Below are 19,382 nucleotides of genomic sequence, written 5' to 3'. Positions count from 1 at the left end.
TGCCACCTCCCTAATATATTCAACTGTGAATACTGTGTTACAGAGCACATTACAGTGATATGTTTCTTTCACCGATTTGGAGAAAAACAACCTTGAAGTCTTAAAGGGATTATGCAGGACTCAAAAAAATGGCTGCTTTCTTCTTCTTCTCAGGAAGTGACATCACATCTGTCGGTCACATGGCAATGCCACATGTCTGTCTCAGTTGCATTACGGCCATGTCATCAGTGCCATGATGTCACTTCCTGAGAAGAAAGCAGCCATGTTTTTGAAGTCCTGCAAACCCTTTAAGCACATTAGGCAGTTGGTGCAATGGGGCGGGCCTTCAGGTACTACTCCTGCAACAAAAGCAATGTTCATAGGGCTGAAGGCCTGCATGTACTGCCCCAACTGTCTCAATTTCATAAGACCTCAAAGTGGTTTTTCTCAAAATCTACAAAGGCATGTTGTTTACCACTGTAGGCAGACACTGAAATAGAGCAACTCTATACAATATATTATAGAGAGATTAGATACAGAAAAGTGGCAGTATTTCTCATACAGCACAGTTTATGAACTGCTGGCATGCTGTGGTGAAAGTGTATCAGGAGTGGACAAATGGCACCACTAGGAATAACTGATGAGAAAACTGTAGAGCACCAAGTGCCAATGATGTGAGAGGTGACCATTAGAGGAGCTCACCATGAAAATGAACCAGGGGCAACCAGACGTATGTCTAAAACTACAACTCAGCAAACCCTACTATATATGGGGCTCCAAAGCAGATGGCTGATCATTGCACCAGATGCTAACAAAGGCGCTTCGGGAAAAAAAGCTTCAATTTTTCAGTATCGGAATTGGACAACTGCTGATTGGTAAAGGGTTGCCTTCTCCAATGACTTCCATCTTTTGCGTCAGTGAATGGATGGACATTGGCATGTCAGGCTTGAAACATCAGATAACAAACACCATGTAGCCATTGCTGGACAAATATAAGCTGGTGGTGGCAGTGATATGGTTTGGGGAATTTTTTTAATTCTCTGGGACACTCATCTACATGGAAGGCACTCTGAACCAAATGGGGTATAGAGCATGCCAACAGTGGTTAGAAGAGAACAACCAAGACTTCTAAAAATTTGAAAATGTGACATGCAGACGTATTCAGCCCCCTGTACTCTGATACCCCTAAATAAGATCCAGTGCAATGAATTACCTTATATACACATGTTCTGTGAAGACCTCAGTGGTTTGTTAGAGAACAGTAGTGAACAAACAGCATCATGAAGACAAAGGAACTCACCAGACAGGTCAGAGATAAAGTTGTGGAGAAGTTTAAAGCAGGGTTAGGTTATAAAAACATATCCCAAGGTTTGAGCATACCAAGGAGCACTGTTGAATCCATCATCCAAAAATGGAAATAGTATTCTATAACTGCAAACCTACCAAGACATGGCCGTCCACCTAAACTGACAGATCAAGCAAGAAGAGCACTGGTCATAGAAGCAGCCAAGAGGACCTCTCTGAAGGAGCAGCAGAAATCCACAGCTCAGGTGGGAGACTCTTTCCACAGGACAACTACAAGTTGTGCACTCCAAAAATCTGACCTTTATGGAAAAGTGGCAAGAAGAAAATCATTGTTGAAAGAAAGACATAAGAAGTGGCGTTTGAAGTTTCCCACAAGCCATAGAGGGGACACTGCAAACATGTGGAAGGAAGGTGCTCTGGTCACATCAGACCAAAGTTGAATTTTTTCCTAAATACAAAGTACTATGTGTGTAGAAAAGTAACACTACTCATCACCCATCCCCACTGTGACACATGGAGGTGGCAGTATTATGCTGGGGGAGGCTTTTCTTCAGTAGGGACAGGGGAGCTGGTCAGAGTTGATACTGAATACTTTTGCACGTTGCACTTTTCAGATTTTTATTTGATTAACATTATGAAAACCATGTAACATTTTCCTTCCATTTCACAATTATCTGCTACTTTGTGTTGGTCTAGCACTTAAAATCTCAAGAAAATATATTTAAGTTTGTGGTTGTAAGGTGACCATATGTGAGAAATTTCAACGAGTAGGAATACTTTTGCAAGCCGATGTACAGTATGAGCTGCATTCTAGTCTATACACCTCAGAGGAAGCGTAGAGCTGCAGTACAAGCCCTGTATATGACCTATACATAGTAAACCCAGATCACAACGTGTAATATCACATAACCACATCTGGAAATGAAAGGTATTATTACTACATTTGTTCTCTTTTATTATTTTCACAATTATTACATCTCAGTGGCCAGGTTTCCTCAGACCACCCCTCATGTTTTGTAAGTGACTGTAGGTAGGCAGATCAGTAATAAACTGACAGTGCTTATGTGGACATTAGAATATCCGAATATCTAATCCTGGGGATGAGGGGCTGCGCTGCATCTGCTCGTGCAAATCTTCATCACCCACCACATGAGACCAGCCGAGGTCACTGGCAGGATACAGGATGGGCGGAGGGACCATCATTATCATTACTGCTGTTATTATTATTCTGCTCTTAACACTGCCTGCCTTTGCAATACTTATTACACAACATACTCTGCATACACTAAGCACTGCAAATACTAGATTCACTGCATATACAGCTGGATACACAGCATATATTCATTACACGACATGAACTTGGTACAACTGAATATACTGAATATACTAAAGACCACATACAGTATAAGGAATACACCATTGGGGAATATACAATACTACAAATTACACTGAAAACTGCATATGCTGAATACACTGGATATACTGAATATACTGCATGTACCAGATATACAGTAGATATACCATATATACTAAGTATACTGCTTACTAATAAGCAGCATATACTGAAACACTGCAAATACAAATACAAACAAATTCATGAAATACATTACATATGTAGAATACACGGCATAGCCAGCATGCACTTAAAGAGGACCTTTCACCGATTTGGGCACAGGCAGTTCTATATACTGCCGGAAAGCTGACAGTGCGCTGAATTCAGCCCTTCTGACTGTAAAGTGCTACGGTACAGGACTGCTAGCTCTTTACCCGGGGCACAGATCGGGAAAGCCGATAGTGCACTGAATTCAGCACACTGTCAGCTTTCCAGCAGTATATAGAACTGCCTGTGCCCAAATCGGTGAAAGGTCCTCTTTAAATAGGACCTTTCAAGTCCTTATGAATGTGCGTTTTTATATACCTCTAGATAGCCGATAGCGTGCAGAATTCCCCATATATGCCTCGGTGCTGGAGATATCAGTGCCGTTGGTTTCACCACCTATATCTCCACATTGTAAGAAAGGCGTTACTCATAGCTCAGTGTCATCGCTGGGCTGTAAGCAATGCTCCGCTGAAAGTACTGCTCTATAGACTTGTACTGGGGGGCGTTCGTCACAGCCCAGCAATGATGTTAAGCTAAGAGGAACGCCCTTCTGACAGTGGGGAGATATTGGTGCTGAAATTATCAACACTGATATCTCCAGCCCTGGGGCACATACCGGGTAAGCTAACAGTGCGCTTTCTAGTGGTATATAAAACCACACTTTCATTAGTACATGAAAGGTCCTCTTTAAGACACGGCATGGATTTCATATGCAAAAATATACTGCATATACTGAATACTCTGGAAATACAGCATACACTTGACACACCACATAAACTGCATACACTAGATACACTGCATTAATTTAATACAGGGCATATACTGAATTCACTACATATACTGGATACACTGGATACAAGGCATACATTGAATACTCAAGCATATACTTGATATACTTTATATACTAGATGTAATACATTTACTAGATACAACAGGTATACTGGAAACATCACATATACTGCTTATACTGTATACAAAGCACATAGTAAATATACTGCATATATTGATTACGCTACACACACTTCACATACTGCATACAGTGGATACAACCCATATATTGCATAAATATATCACATGCACTGCACATATTCACTCCATACTGTGAAACTTCTTTGAGAGGGCCACTCAAAACTGCATTAAAAAGTGATCTAATAGAGCGTGTTCCTCTAACCATCTCAATAAGGCTAGGTTCACACGAACGTCAGGACCCAAAAGAAGGAAACCCTGTTCAGCTTTAAAAAGCGATGACCCGCGGAATTCCCATGGACACCATAGACTATTATGGGGTCTGCCGGATTTCTGCCAAATTTATACTGAAAACAATTTAAGTGGAACCCTGGACAGAGACAAGCAAACATTAGTGTGAACATAGCGTAAGACGGTCAGTATGTTTCTCTTACTGCATGTCAGAACTGAAAACGGGTCTAATTTGCCTAAGGCTAGGTTCACATCTGCATCAGAGTTGACTCTGCTGCAGAATCCACTAAAGATTGGTGGAGTGAAAAGTACTGCATGGTGGAAACCCAACGGTAAACGGGCCGACCCCATTACAGTATATGGGGTATGCGGATAACCCCGCTGTTTTAGCGGACAGGCTCTCCGTCCTTCAGGTCCCCTAGCAGACCCAAACACTAGAAAGAACCTAGCGCAAGTGTGAACCTAGCCTTAGGAGATGGTGTTCACAAAGAGATGTCTTCAGGTTAGATTTAATTGCCTAATGAATACATGAAATACACCATATACACTACATTTGCTGAGCATATAAGGTATGCATATATTGGATACAAACAAAATTCTGAATATACTTGATCGAGAGAGAACCAAAAAACAACTGGTCAGTTGGTTGTTTTGTTCTTTTTAGTTATTTTACTTGTACCCAGTACAGGATCCTCTTTGTTTTAATATTTTTATCAATGACCTGGTACAGAGTTTACAGAGTACAATCTCAATATGTGCAGATGATACTAAGCTCTGTAAAGTAGTCCACACGGAGGAGAATAGTGCAATATTACACACGGATTTAAGGAAGCTGGAAGCCTGGGCAGGGAAATGGCAAATTAGTCTTAAAGTGCATAAATGTAAAGTTATGTACCCGGCCAGAGAAACAAGTCTTACAATTTTATATTAAACAATAAATGAGAAGACTTGGGGATATTGGTTCACAGTAAACTTCATTTTAGCCACCAGTACCAGGCTCCTCCAAGGCAAATACATTTATAAGATGCATAACTTGACAAGGTTATGGTATTGCTATTAAACAGATCACTGTTCAGACCATATATAGAGTACCGTGCACCGAAGTATAAGATATATACAGTCCTATGAAAAAGTTTGGGCACCCCTATTAATCTTAATCATTTTTAGTTCTAAATATTTTGGTGTTTACCACAGCCATTTCAGTTTGATATATCTAATAACCGATGGACACAGTAATATTTCAGGATTGAAATGAGGTTTATTGTACTAACAGAAAATGTGTAATATGCATTAAACCAAAATTTGACCTGTGCAAAAGTATGGGCACCTCAACAGAAAAGTGACATTAATATTTAGTAGATCCTCCTTTTGCAAAGATAACAGCCTCTAGTCGCTTCCTGTAGCTTTTAATCAGTTCCTGGATCCTGGATGAAGGTATTTTGGACCATTCCTCTTTACAAAACAATTCAAGTTCAGTTAAGTTTAATGGTCGCCGAGCATGATGGTCGCCGAGCCCGCTTCAAATCATCCCACAGATGTTCAATGATATTCAGGTCTGGGGACTGGGATGGCCATTCCAGAACATTGTAATTGTTCCTCTGCATGAATGCCTGAGTCGATTTGGAGCGGTGTTTTGGATCATTGTCTTGCTGAAATATCTATCCCCGGCGTAACTTCAACTTCATCACTGATTCTTGAACATTATTCTCAAGAATCTGCTGTGACCCTCAACTTTAACAAGATTCCTGGTGCCGGCGTTGGCCACACAGCCCCAATGCATGATGGAACCTCCACCAAATTTTACAGTGGGTAGCAAGTGTTTTTCTTGGAATGCTGTTTTTTTTTGGACGCCATGCATAACGCCTTTTTGTATGACCAAACAACTCAATCTTTGTTTCATCAGTCCACAGGACCTTCTTCCAAAATGAAGCTGGCTTGTCCAAATGTGCTTTTGCATCCCTCAGGTGACTCTGTTTGTGGCGTGCTTGCAGAAACGGCTTCTTTCTCATCACTCTCCCATACAGCTTCTATTTGTGCAAAGTGCGCTGTATAGTTGACCGATGCACAGTGACACCATCTGCAGCAGGATGATGCTGCAGCTCTTTGGAGGTGGTCTGTGGATTGTCCTTCACTGTTCTCACCATTCTTCTTCTCTGCCTTTCTGATATTTTTCTTGGCCTGCCACTTCTGGGCTTAACAAGAACTGTCCCTGTGGTCTTCCATTTTCTTACTATGTTCCTCACAGTGGAAACTGACAGGTTAAATCTCTGAGACAACTTTTTGTATCTTTCCCCTGAACAACTATGTTGAACAATCTTTGTTTTCAGATCATTTGAGAGCGGACTGTCCATGCTCGGCGACCATCAAACTTAACTGAACTTGTATTGTTTTGTAAAGAGGAATGGTCCAAAATCCCTTCATCCAGGAACTGATTAAAAGCTACAGGAAGCGACTAGAGGATGTTATCTTTGCAAAAGGAGGATCTACTAAATATTAATGTCACTTTTCTGTTGAGGTGCCCATACTTTTGCACCGGTCAAATTTTGGTTTAATGCATATTGCACATTTTCTGTTAATACAATAAACCTCATTTCAATCCTGAAATATTACTGTGTCCATCAGTTATTAGATATATCAAACTGAAATGGCTGTTGCAAACACCAAAATATTTAGAACTAAAAATGATTAAGATTAATAGGGGTGCCCAAACTTTTTCATAGGACTGTAGCTGAAGTAGAGCCGGAATATAAGAGATATATAGCTGAACTAAAGCGGGTGCAGAGGAGGGCAACCAAGGTAATGAGACAATGAGTGCATTTAGGGGAAAATGACGATTTAGGGATGACCTAATAACCATGCATATACTGTATATGAATGGACAGTACAGAGAAACTTCCAATGATCTCTACACCTAGGCCTATAACTGTGACAAGGGGACATTTTCTAAAAAGATTTTAGTGTAGACATAGATGAGTCTTCTTTACAGTAAGAGCGGTGAGACTATGGAACTCACTAGCACAGGATGTGGTGATGACCGATAACTTTTATCAGTTCAAGAGGCATCTGAATGACTTTCTTGAAAGCAAAAATATCACAGGTTCTAAGAACTAGTATTTTCAGATGGGATGTTGATCCCGGGTTTTAGCCCAATTGCCATATTTGCTGTTGGGAAAGAATTTATTCTCTTGCTGAGACAATTGGCATCTGCCTCATGGAAGTTTTTTGCCTTCTTCTGGCATGGTAGATCTATAGGTTGGACATGATTCTTTATTCAACCTGATCAACTACGTTACTATCTACATAACTTTAATAAAAGGAGAGAAAAGTTTGTCCCAAGAGTTTACTATCTAAACAATACATTGCAAACACCTCAATAGACGCAGCTCCAAACACATGTTCACCTCTGCGCCGGGTGTCCATTAGGTGCAGATCCATCGGAAATCACCGGGTGCAGAAGTGCTGCAAGCCTGACTTTTTTGTTCAGCAATTTCAGTTTAGGTTAGGTTCACACTGGCACTTGCTGTTCATTCAGGGTTGCAGTCCCCAAACCCGCTTAATAATTGCAGAGAGAAAAGTTTTCTCTCTACATTTTTCCACCTTTTTCAGGCACAGACTGGGCGGACCCCATTATAGTCTATGAGTTTGCGGGGTTTTTTAAGCGGATTATTTTTCTATTAACCCGAACGCTAGTGTGAACTTGGCGTAAAAAAAAAAAAAGCAACACCTGACACAGACCCCATTATAGTCAATGGGGTCCCTGAGGCTCTGTTCTGTTTGTTATTTTCAGGGTCCTTTGTTGTCTGTTTTTCTTGTCCTCCGATGGACTAAAAGAATGGAGATGGGAATGCAGATGTGACTGTATACACAGCAGATAGATACACACACATAGGTATGACACATATACACCTATATACATCTCCAGACACCCAGACGATTCCGACCCCTGAAGTCCTGTCAGGTGCGGGGCCTCCTCTGCCATCTGCACTGATAACGTTACAGGTGGCACCACAGCCATGGCACATACATGCCGGGACAACCTATGCCCAGCCAATAACCTCCAGCACTTCCCTGGCTGCAGTGACCAAGGAGTAGCCGCATTAATCTGTGGGCTTCATTTATTCATGCCAGCCTGATGCCGCCTCTCTCCTGGCATAGCCGCCGCCGCCCGGCAGAACAATGGGCAGCCAGCCGTGCCAGGCTCAGCGGCCATTCTCCTCAGCAATCCCCGGTACTCACCGATGCTGCTGTCCTCCCAGCTCCCGGGTACACGGTGCCTGCAGACTGGGCAGCCCGGAGGAGGGTACAGAGCACGGCAGCTCCGGGGGAGGAGACCGGAGGAGGAGGGGGTCTGATAATAATGACAGCATGGTCAGAAAAAGGAGGGGACACCGACATGACTGAAGGAGGGGGTGCACAGATAGCACAGACAGGGGAGCACAAACATCACTGATAGAGCCGTGCCGAAGACATGGTGGCAAAGACATGCCTACAGAGGGGCATAGACATCACAGAGAGGGGGCACAAACATCACTGGAGATGGTGGCATAGACATCACAGAGAAGGGGCACAAACATCACAGGAGATGGTGGCATAGACATCACAGAGAAGGGGCACAAACATCACAGGAGATGGTGGCATAGACATCATACAGAGGGGCATCACTGCCTGAATGAGGGCACACCAGACACCACTGAAGAAGGTGGCATAGACATGAATGAAGGTGGGGGATAAATAAAACTGGAGGGGGATCATCTATCACTAAGGAGCACAAATATCACTAGAGAAGGGGCACAAACATCACTGGAGGAGGAAGACACAGACATAACTAGAGAAGGGATTTGCAAACATTATTGGAGGAGGGGGCACCTAATATGAGGAAAGGACATATATCACTACAGAAGGGTACAGATATGACTGGAAGATGGGGGGCCACAGACATCATTGAAGAGGGGACATGTATCACTAGAGAAGGTGGGCCCAGACATCAATAAACAAAGGCATACAGACATTACTGGAGACTAGAGGAACATAAACATCAGTGTAAAGGAGGTCACAGACAATGCCAGAAGGATATCACTGGAGGGGGTACAACATCGCTATTGAGATATGATTGGAGTGGGTGCAAGGCATCACTGAAGGCGGGGCGCTTCACTAGTAGGGGGCTACAGATCACTGCTGATGTGCAGCATTTCCTCCCACACGTAGGGAACTTAGATTACGAGCCCTACTTGGGACATTGCTGACTATATCAGTAAAGTTCCACGGAATATGATGGTGCTAAATATGTCAGCAAAATAAAATGAATAAGAAAGTACAATTTAATGAGAGGACACATGTTACTGCCAGGTCTATGTATAAGTTACCAAAGGGGGAACAAACATGGCAAGGGAGGTTTGCACTCTTTCCTGGATAGAAATATTTTACTACAATAAGAAGAATTTTCCTAATTTGGAGGGACAGAGGAAGCAGGTTTCAGCTTTGGGTAGAAGTCCCCTGTTCATCCTGATATTCCTTGTTCATAAACACAATATCAGTAAGACTGCTTTCACATTAGCTGTCAGGTTTGTGGACTACTAAACCATGTATTTCTGTATGCTATCCGTGTGCCATCTGTTTTTTTTTTATGAGGGGGAGGTTGCAAAAAAATATATGATTGTCACCTTTTTATTTCTCAGCAATTACGTAGCAATGTACCTTGGAAAAACTGACCCATAGACTTGAATGACCAAGATGAGTAAATAAAAGAGGAAAAAATAGTGCATATCTGTACTTTGTTCTCAGTGTCTCTCACTCCATGGAAAACACGGATAAGCACATGGACAGAAAAGTAGATAACAGATATAAGGCTGACATACAATACACAAACCAAGATCAGTAAGTGTAATGGCACAGGCAACAAAAAGAAGCCCAGGAATAGGCATGTAGAAGTTCATGAATTTCAGTGAAATTTTTAATTTCAGGGGCAAATACCCTATAACTCAACATGCCCTGAAGTGATCAAGAAACTTATCAATAATCAATCTACTTCTTCAGGAAGCAGGAGACACGGAGCAGAAGGATCCAGCTAATGATTCTGACTAATAATGGAAGTGTGAAAGGAAACTGCATTTAATCGGTCACTAAGTGAGAGAATTCTGTGCCTGTGCGGCAGATACTGCAGATATTCTGTATACGTGCTGCAGAGTTTTTCCTTCATATTTAATGGACTGCTGGGTTTAGATGACCAATGTACAATGGTCCATTAGAGGTACAAAAAGAACCATCCAGGGCTGTATTGATTCTTAGGGTGTACTCCTAGTCCAGTGTTTATTGTGGCACTTGATGGGTACAGGTTTGGGTGTCAGGAAAAAAAATTTATTATATTTTTCTATATTATACATGATAGTAAAACCAGTGGAGGATGGGTGTAAAAGAACTGAATGAGGTCTTATTCACACAAAAGTGAAAAAAGGCCGTGGAGAATGTTTTTGTAGCCCCTATCATATGGCCATTTTTCAAATTATTCACACTCCCCTTCTTTCTTCTATCCTCTCTCCACAGAGCAACTCCTGTACAGCTTCCTCCTCTAGCTGTATGCAAGATGCTTTCCTCAGTAGTCGGGACAAGGAGGAGGGGGGTCTCCACAGACTGAAAGGAAGAAAGGTTAGGACTTCATAGAAAACTCTCTATTCAGTGTGTGCCCTCCGCTCTAGCCACTGATCTCCACTGCTATCCTTAGGGCAATAGAATAATGGCCCCTGCTATTCTGAGGCATGATCCTGGATCAGATGCACAGCAGTATAAATGAAGAAAAGAAAGAGAAAAGGTAAGTATCCAATAATTCTATATAAAAGAATCCAGGATAAATGATAAATGGATGTTGGTGGCCTGCAGGAGGTCATTTTGCAGCGTTCTAGCAGTGCTCCTCCTGTTCCTCCTTACACAAAGGAAGAGGTGGCGTTTCTGATGCCCCCCTATGGCCCCCTCCACCTCTCCTGGTATACTGGCCTGTCTCCTGGTATCTACTCCATTCTATAGACACAGTGCTGACAGACAGAGCTAGCCTTTTTGCCACAGCTTGCATTGTTCTGCCATCTTGGATGATCTGCACTACCTGAGCAACTTCTGTGGGTTGTAGACACCATCTCATGTAACCTCTATGGGTGAGAGCAATGACAAAAGCCAAAAAGGATAAGAACAGAGAAATGGTTTGTGCTCACCACCTGCAGAACCCTCCGTTATAGTCTATATAATCTCTGCCCACTGTCAGAAGGGCATTCCTTACCATCTAGCTGAACCCCCCTCACCCCCTGACAGTACTCGTCCATAGCTGTGTACTGTCAGAGGGGGTGTTTCTAACAACCCAGCAATGACGCTAAGCTGTGAAGAACACCCCCTAGTACTAGTCTATGGATGAGTACAGTCAGGTGAGTTATTTCTCACAGTTTAGCGTCATCACTGGGCGGTAAGGAACACCCCCTCTGACATTACAGGGCTACGGACAAGTACTGTTAGGGGGTTATTCCTTACAGCCCGGCTGGACTATCAGAAACACCCTTCTGACAATGGACAGAGATCGGTACCATTATAACGGCACCAATATCTCCTGCCCTGGGACACATAATGGGAAAGTGGACTTGAACGAAAGCAGAATTCAACGCACTGTCGGTTTTCTAGCGGTAAATACTCGTAAAACCACATGTGCCTGAGGACATGAAAGGTCCTCTTTAAAACAACTTTGTTGTATCTTTTTTCAGTTGTAGATAGATTGAAGATAAATGTTTGTGATTTCATAAGAGACAAACAACACAGGGTTAATAATGTGCAGAACGCCCCAGATGATTTGCAGTTCTATGAGAATATGCATGAAAACAATGTTGCACAGATGTGCTAGACAATACAATGTGACAAGGAGATGGAGAGTTAGAGGATTTTCCTAACTACTGAATTCCTTTAATGTCAGTCAAAACATAGGGTGTTATTACTGTAGGAGTGACCATTGTCACTGCACAGACAAATGGAATGAAGACAAACATAAAAGGATGACTTCGCATTCAGGAATTTTATGATAATACTTGTGAGAGTTGAAATAGCAGCCATATTGGTTGTCATCCAATTTTCCTAGAAATAGACACAACTAAATGGCCAAATAAGGTAGATTGATAATGGATATGGGTATAACATCGCACCCCCTGCAACCAGGCCTGGTGGGGTTGAGGGCCAGCAGCATCATGACAGTGCTTGAGGAAAGACTAATAACTTAAGCGCTGTCTCCCTTTCCATACTTGCAAACATATGGATATGCAAACACATTAGAGATACCAGCCTACAATACCCAGCCAGGATCCCACCCAAGAAGAAAGGGCATGTTGTTTTTGTCACTAACATGGAAGGGGATATCCACCTTATTAAAACAGATTATCAATTTTAGATCAGCGGGTGGCCAACTGGCGGCACTCTCCCAGATGACTATTTTTCAAAGCTCTCAGCACCCGTCATGGCTTATATGTCATTTGCCATGCTGATTACTTGACATATTCTTGATAAGAACAGTTGTGGGTACTATAGTTGTGTCCAATGCAAGTCCATGCCTCGCATCTGCAGCACATACTGTATAATTGTCATTATCAAGAATATGGCTTAGGGAACACATATCAAAGCTTGCACCAAGGCCTATAGGCTTTTAGTCACGCTATATGTAGGATGTTGGTTAATAATAAATCTACAGTAAAGACCTGGCACAGTCACCGTTCAGGTCCAGCAGGTACCAGGAGTCAGGAAGGTCACACATGTCAGGTGGCAGGTATCAGGCGTCAAAGCAGGTATAACACAGGGAAAATTGTGTTACTCTACAAAAGGACAAGGGGTCGGAACATTTTCCTCAGAGCGTCTCCAAGGAAGGGGGGGTGGCAATAGAGCTCTGCACAGAACAGACAAAGGGCTTGTTGTTTACACTGAGCACAGATGGGGCTGGGGACAGGTGCTGCCAAAAATTTCAGAAAAATCAAAATCCCAGCAGACAGGTTGCACTGTCCAGATCCTGAGTCCTACAGCTTAGAGCCCTACATCATTCCAGACATTAGATATAGATAGATAGATAGATAGATAGATAGATAGATAGATAGATAGATAGAATAAATTGATAAGATTACCTTCACACATAGTTTTTGCATTCGCAGAGGCATAACTTGAATGTGAAATCCCACCATGTGCCATTTAGAATAGTGGTATGTTTATGGGACATAGGGGCTTCTAGGGCCCTCCTGGAGTCCTGGGCCCAGTAGCAACTGTTACAGCTTGACCCCCTCCCACCCCATACAAGCCCTGATTGATGGCTTTTTTGGTTTAAAAAATGGCAGAAACAAAATTCTAGTATTGCATTTAATTATATTTTATGGACATCCCCCCCCCCCCCCCCGGCATTTTTTTTTTTCACACAGCATTTTTATTGCTTTTTTTCATGCATTTTTTACTATAATGAAATTAACAAGAACATACCCAAAAAAAACTGCCAGACCCAGAGCATGCTGCATTCAAAAAAAAAAAAAATTCTATTCAGGCAAAAAGAAAAAGAAAAAAAAGAAAAAGAAAAAAAAGCCATGTAAAGTGAAAAAGTATTTTAACATTTATACTATAGACTAACATGTAACATCTGGGTGCTGTATTTTTTTCCCAAAAAAAGACACAGTAAAATGCTTGTGTGAAACCAGCCTGAAAAAGATATGAGATGGATAGATAGATAGATAGATAGATAGATAGATAGATAGATAGATAGATAGGAGATGGATAGATAGATAGATAGATAGGTGACAGATAGATAGATAGATAGATAGGAGCTAGATAGATAGATAGATAGATAGATAGATAGATAGATAGATAGATAGATAGATAGATAGGAGATAGATAGATAGATAGATAGATAGATAGATAGATAGATAGGAGATGGATAGATAGATAGATAGATAGATAGGTGACAGATAGATAGATAGATAGATAGATAGATAGATAGGAGCTAGATAGATAGATAGATAGATAGATAGATAGATAGGAGATAGATAGATAGATAGATTGATAGATAGGTGACAGATAGATAGATAGATAGATAGATAGATAGATAGGAGCTAGATAGATAGATAGATAGATAGATAGATAGATAGATTGATAGATAGGTGACAGATAGATAGATAGATAGATAGATAGATGACAGATAGATAGATAGATAGATAGATAGATAGATAGATGACAGATAGATAGATAGATAGATAGATAGATAGATAGATAGGAGATAGATAGATAGATAGATAGATAGATAGGAGCTAGATAGATAGATAGATAGATAGATAGATAGATAGATAACAGATAGATAGATAGGTGACAGACAGATAGATAGATAGATAGATAGATAGATAGATAGATAGATAGTTCCTTACAGTTACTTCTGTCATCTCTCTGTGACCGGCTATAATTATATAGAATATCCCACTATTTGGGATAGGGAGGGGAGCAGGTTTTATGACTGCAAGGAATGGAGAGGGTTAATGTGTTGTGCTGTGAATACCTTGTTACAGGATTATGGGCAGAAGTTTGGTGTTCTCCGTGCCAACAGCTGTGTCTAGGATGTGCTGCCCAGAGCTGGGGGTGGCTCATCTTATCTGTGTGAGAACCAGGGGCACAGTATTACTGCCAAGATCTCATTATAACGTCTCCTTGTCCGATAATTCACAGTCCTGGCAGCAGTGAGCACGCTCAGCACGACCACTCACACATGACAGTCCAATTTGAAGTCTTGGCCTCAAACTGTTTGCTTACTAATCCACCCTGACATACCCGGATATTCCCGGGAAGAGTGGATTTGACGCAATGAAGAAACGGCTTAAACTTCTTAGGAAAACCTCAGACTAACACCCAGAACTATTTACATGATTATATGTGTTGCAACAGTTTTCTTATGAAATGTTAAGAAATATATTCTTCCAAATACATCTTAGTCATTTATTATGTTTGTACTATGAAGTCTAGATGCAGATAAAGTTGATGCTGAGGCATACCTCTTTCTTGCAAGGATAGCAGGACAGCACCAGAAATCCGGGACTTGATCTAAGACAATTGGGAGGTATGGAAGGAGACAGAGTCCTTAGGAGGGGTGACTCTCCACCATCTGTCCCTGCCAAAAAAAAAGTTATTCTTGTATGTAAAAATATTTCTGCAACTTTATATTTTACCTAGTTTCTCAACATTTTAAGATGTGTGTTGTCAGTGAATGAGAACATTCCTTACATTCACTAAACACTCCACATTAATACTTCTTACAGCTAAGTGCTTCTTACACTTTTCTCTGGTCTAGACAACCCTGGAAGCTAGCCTGAATTCCAGACTGATACATTTTACCTGCACTGTACACTGACAGGTTGCAGCGAACCCTCAGGACAGCTATTTGTGCGGCTGATGTGTTTAACTAAGGATACTTTCTCACTTGTGTCATTTCAATCTGTTCTCTAGTTCTTTCATAGGAACAGAAGAATGAAGTAAGCATTAAAAGGGATCCAGACAACAACAGATCCTGAGGGACCCCATTGACTGTAATTGGGAGCTGTCAGGTATTAATTGTTCATCAGCCATTTTCCTGCCTCCCAACTGTCCCAGATTTAGTAGGACAGTCCCAGATTCTGAATGCTGTCCCAGACAACAGGAGGTATATCACTTCTTCAACTCATCTGCATACTCTGGACACTGATGAGTTGAATACATTGGTAAATAAGGGAGATGTTCCCTGCTTCACGAAGTCTTTGCCAATGCTCCCAACATCTGGGGAGCAGTAGGCGCGATGTAGTGATGTCATTACATTTCGCCTGCTGCACTCTGAAGCTGTAAGCAACAAAGACAGATGAGGAGTTTGGGGGAATGGGGGAGGTAAGTGTTAATTTTTACTGTTCCTGTGCTCCTGTTTATGCACCAGGAGGAGGACATTATAATGTGGAGGTATATTTAGGGGGATATTATAACGCGGGAACATCAGTTGGAGGACATTTTACAGTGGGGGCATATTCAGGGGGGTATTTTAAAGTGGAGCCATATTCAAGGATGATATTATAATGTGGGGGTTATTATACCATAGGCATTTAAGAGGGACATTATACTGTGTGTAGACATTATACTGTGTAGTATGATGCTATAGGGGAGTGTCCTTGACACTGGACCATAAAGGCGTTGGCCACTTTCAGAACAATATTGGGAGAAACGCTGTGCTCCTGTGTGTTCATCACATGACCATGGACTGTATATCACATGACTATGGGCTGCTTTTTATCCCCTGGAAGTATACAGAGTGAATGACAGCAAGTAGAGATCTAGAAAACCGTGAGGAATTGATACAGAAAGTATATTATAAACCAGCAGACACCGAGCACTAATGTCTGCGAGGAGTGCCCGCACTGATTGTGAACATTATCCCTTCTGGCGCCTCAGTCAAAGCTGACCAAGGCGCCATTTTACCGGCATCGCATGGGCGCCGCCATTTTGTCGGGGATTGACAGCACCTGGAGCAAGCTGCAGGACTGGTGTTCTGTTGTCTGAGCCTTGTGAAGGCTCCCAGGCCTGTCTGTACTTTATTTCTATCGCAGGCTACTCTATGTAGCCTGCAGTAGAAATGCCAGTATTTTGTAAGGCAATGCATGCGTGTATTAGTGATTAGACCCCCTAGGATTCAAGACCCCTAGAGGGTCTAATAAATGCACACAATTAAAAAAAAAAAAAAAAAAGTAAAAAAATATATAAATTTAAAAAAAAAAAAAAAAGTTTAAATCACCCCCCTTTTCCCTAGAACACATATTAAAGTACTTAAATACTGTGAAACACCTACACATTTGGTATCCCTGTGTCTGAAAACGCTCGCTCTACAAATCTAAAAAAAAAAATTCCCCATAAGGTAAATGGCGTAGCAGGAAGATAAATCAAAAGTGCCAAACCGCTGTTTTTTTTATAGTTTTGTCTCTGATAAAAGTTTGAATAAAAAGTGATCAAAGCAATAGACATTCCCCAAAATGATATAACTAAAAATTACACCTGGTTCCACAAAAAAAGACGTCCTATGCACCCCTGTACATGGAAATGTATATGGCGACTTTTAGAAAAAAAACTTTTTTGAAACAGTTTTGGATTTTTGTTAAGGGGTTAAAATGTAAATAAAACCATATAAATTTGGTATCTTCGGAATTGTACTAAAACATAGATTAGAGATGACGTGTCATTTTGGCAGAACAGTGAACACCATAAAAATGAAGCCTGTAAGAAAGTTGCACAAATGCATTTTTTCTTCAAATCTACCCCATTCTGAATTTATTCCAGCTTCCCAGTACATTGTACAGAATAAGTAATGGTAGCATCATGAAGAAAAATTTGTCCCACAAACATTAAGGCCTCGTTCACATCTGCATTTGGTAATCCATTCGGGGAGTCTGCATGGGGCCCCCCCCCCCCCCCCAACAGACTACTGAACGTATTTGCAAGCGGTGTGCAGTGAAAGCACATGGACCCCATAGACTATAATGGAGTCCTTGTGCTTGCCGCTCGCTGCCCTCACGATTCTTGTGGACAGGAAAGTAGATTGTGAACTACTTTTCTGTCCGCATGTTCCCTGCGGAGATTTGGCGGCAAGCACACGGACCACAATCGAAATACAAACACAGATGTGAATGAGGGGTAAGACCTCATACACTCTGAGAAATAAAAAAGTTATGGGGTTTGGAAGGGGGGGGGGATTCAAAAACGAAAATCGAAAAAATGCCAGTGGAGGGAGTGGGTTAATGGGGATATTGTAGCAACTTGTTTTGGCCTATTTTCATTAGCTAAGGAGAAATTTGCTGAAAAAAAAAAAAAAAATATATATATATATATATATATATATACAGGCTAAATGGAATACTTTTAAAAGCATCTTAAATAGACTGAATAGACTGTGTAAGAGATATTTCATATGGCACTTTAGGAACATAAGTTGTGGCTGAAAAAAACTGTAAGGAAATTCATAAATGATAAAACAAAAGTATGTATAAAAGTACGTCATTGGTCACAAGGGGCAGTATGGAGAGGGCTCTGCAGCTGATTGGCGATCGGGTGGCATGACAGCTGGCAATAGGCAGCATGTCATAGAAATGAATGGATTTTACTATACACTGCAGTACATTAGTATTGCAGTATAGTGTAGGAGAAATCTGCCCCCTATTGTTTGTGGTGCCAAGGGGGTTCTGAAAATAAATGTAAAACAAAATAAAGTTTTTAAAATTATATATAAAAAAACAACAATACAAAAGTTTAAATCACTCCTCTTTCTCTAAATCACAGATAAAAATAAATGAACAATAATAATTATAAACACTTAGACTAGCCTAGACTATTAGAATAATAAAATATTAAAAACATCTTGTCCCCCATAAAAAGATGCCATACCCGGCGCCATACTTGTGTATATGAAAAAGTCACAGGCGTCTGAACAGGGCCACACATAAATTTTTTTCTATTTTGCAACTTTCATGACATTACAAATATTATATAAATTTGGTATGGCCTGATTGTACTGACTCACAGAATACAGGTAATATGTCACTTTTACCACATACAGTAGTGAACCACATAGTGAACGCCGTAAGAATTAAACCCATAAGAAATTGGCGCAAATGCGTTTTTTTGTTCCAATGCATTTTATTCTGAATTAATTAACTAAAATCAATATAAATAACTACGTCATTTTAAAGAAAATTCGCAATGCCTTTATTTAACACAAGAGGCTTGTTTCTCTAGTGAATAATTATTCGGGCAGAAACCCTCCCAACAATGTTTGGCAGGAAAGGCTGCATGAGAAAACACAATGAATGATGTAACTGCAACAATATATCAGAGCCCACATCTCAGCTGTAGGAATTGCACAGACACAGCTATAGAGATGAGCAGGGACAAGATGCTGGTTGTAATGGTGGATAGGCGGAAGTGCTGATATGGAGCTCAAGTGCGCTTGTCTGACCGGAATTCCATTCACTGCTATTGGGCTGCCAGTGACGCCAGATTTTGGAGTCCCAGCAGCCCCATAGCAGTAAAAAGAGTGCCAGTCACTCAAGCTCCATTCATAAGGAGGCATGGAAACTTTTTCAGTCCCTCATTCTCCTGAGCGCTGAAGTCTTGGGTTTGAATTCTGCCAAGGACAACATCTGCAAGGAGTTTGTATGTTCTCCCTGTGTTTGCATGGATTTCCTGACAAAAAAAACTAAAAAAAAAAAAACTAAGACAGAATAAGTAATGCCTATGAGCTGCCCTGACAACTGACACCGAA

Source organism: Leptodactylus fuscus, chromosome 6 (assembly GCF_031893055.1).
Source record: "Leptodactylus fuscus isolate aLepFus1 chromosome 6, aLepFus1.hap2, whole genome shotgun sequence".
NCBI classification, from domain to species: Eukaryota; Metazoa; Chordata; class Amphibia; order Anura; family Leptodactylidae; genus Leptodactylus; species Leptodactylus fuscus.
This window is presented reverse-complemented; position numbering follows the sequence as displayed.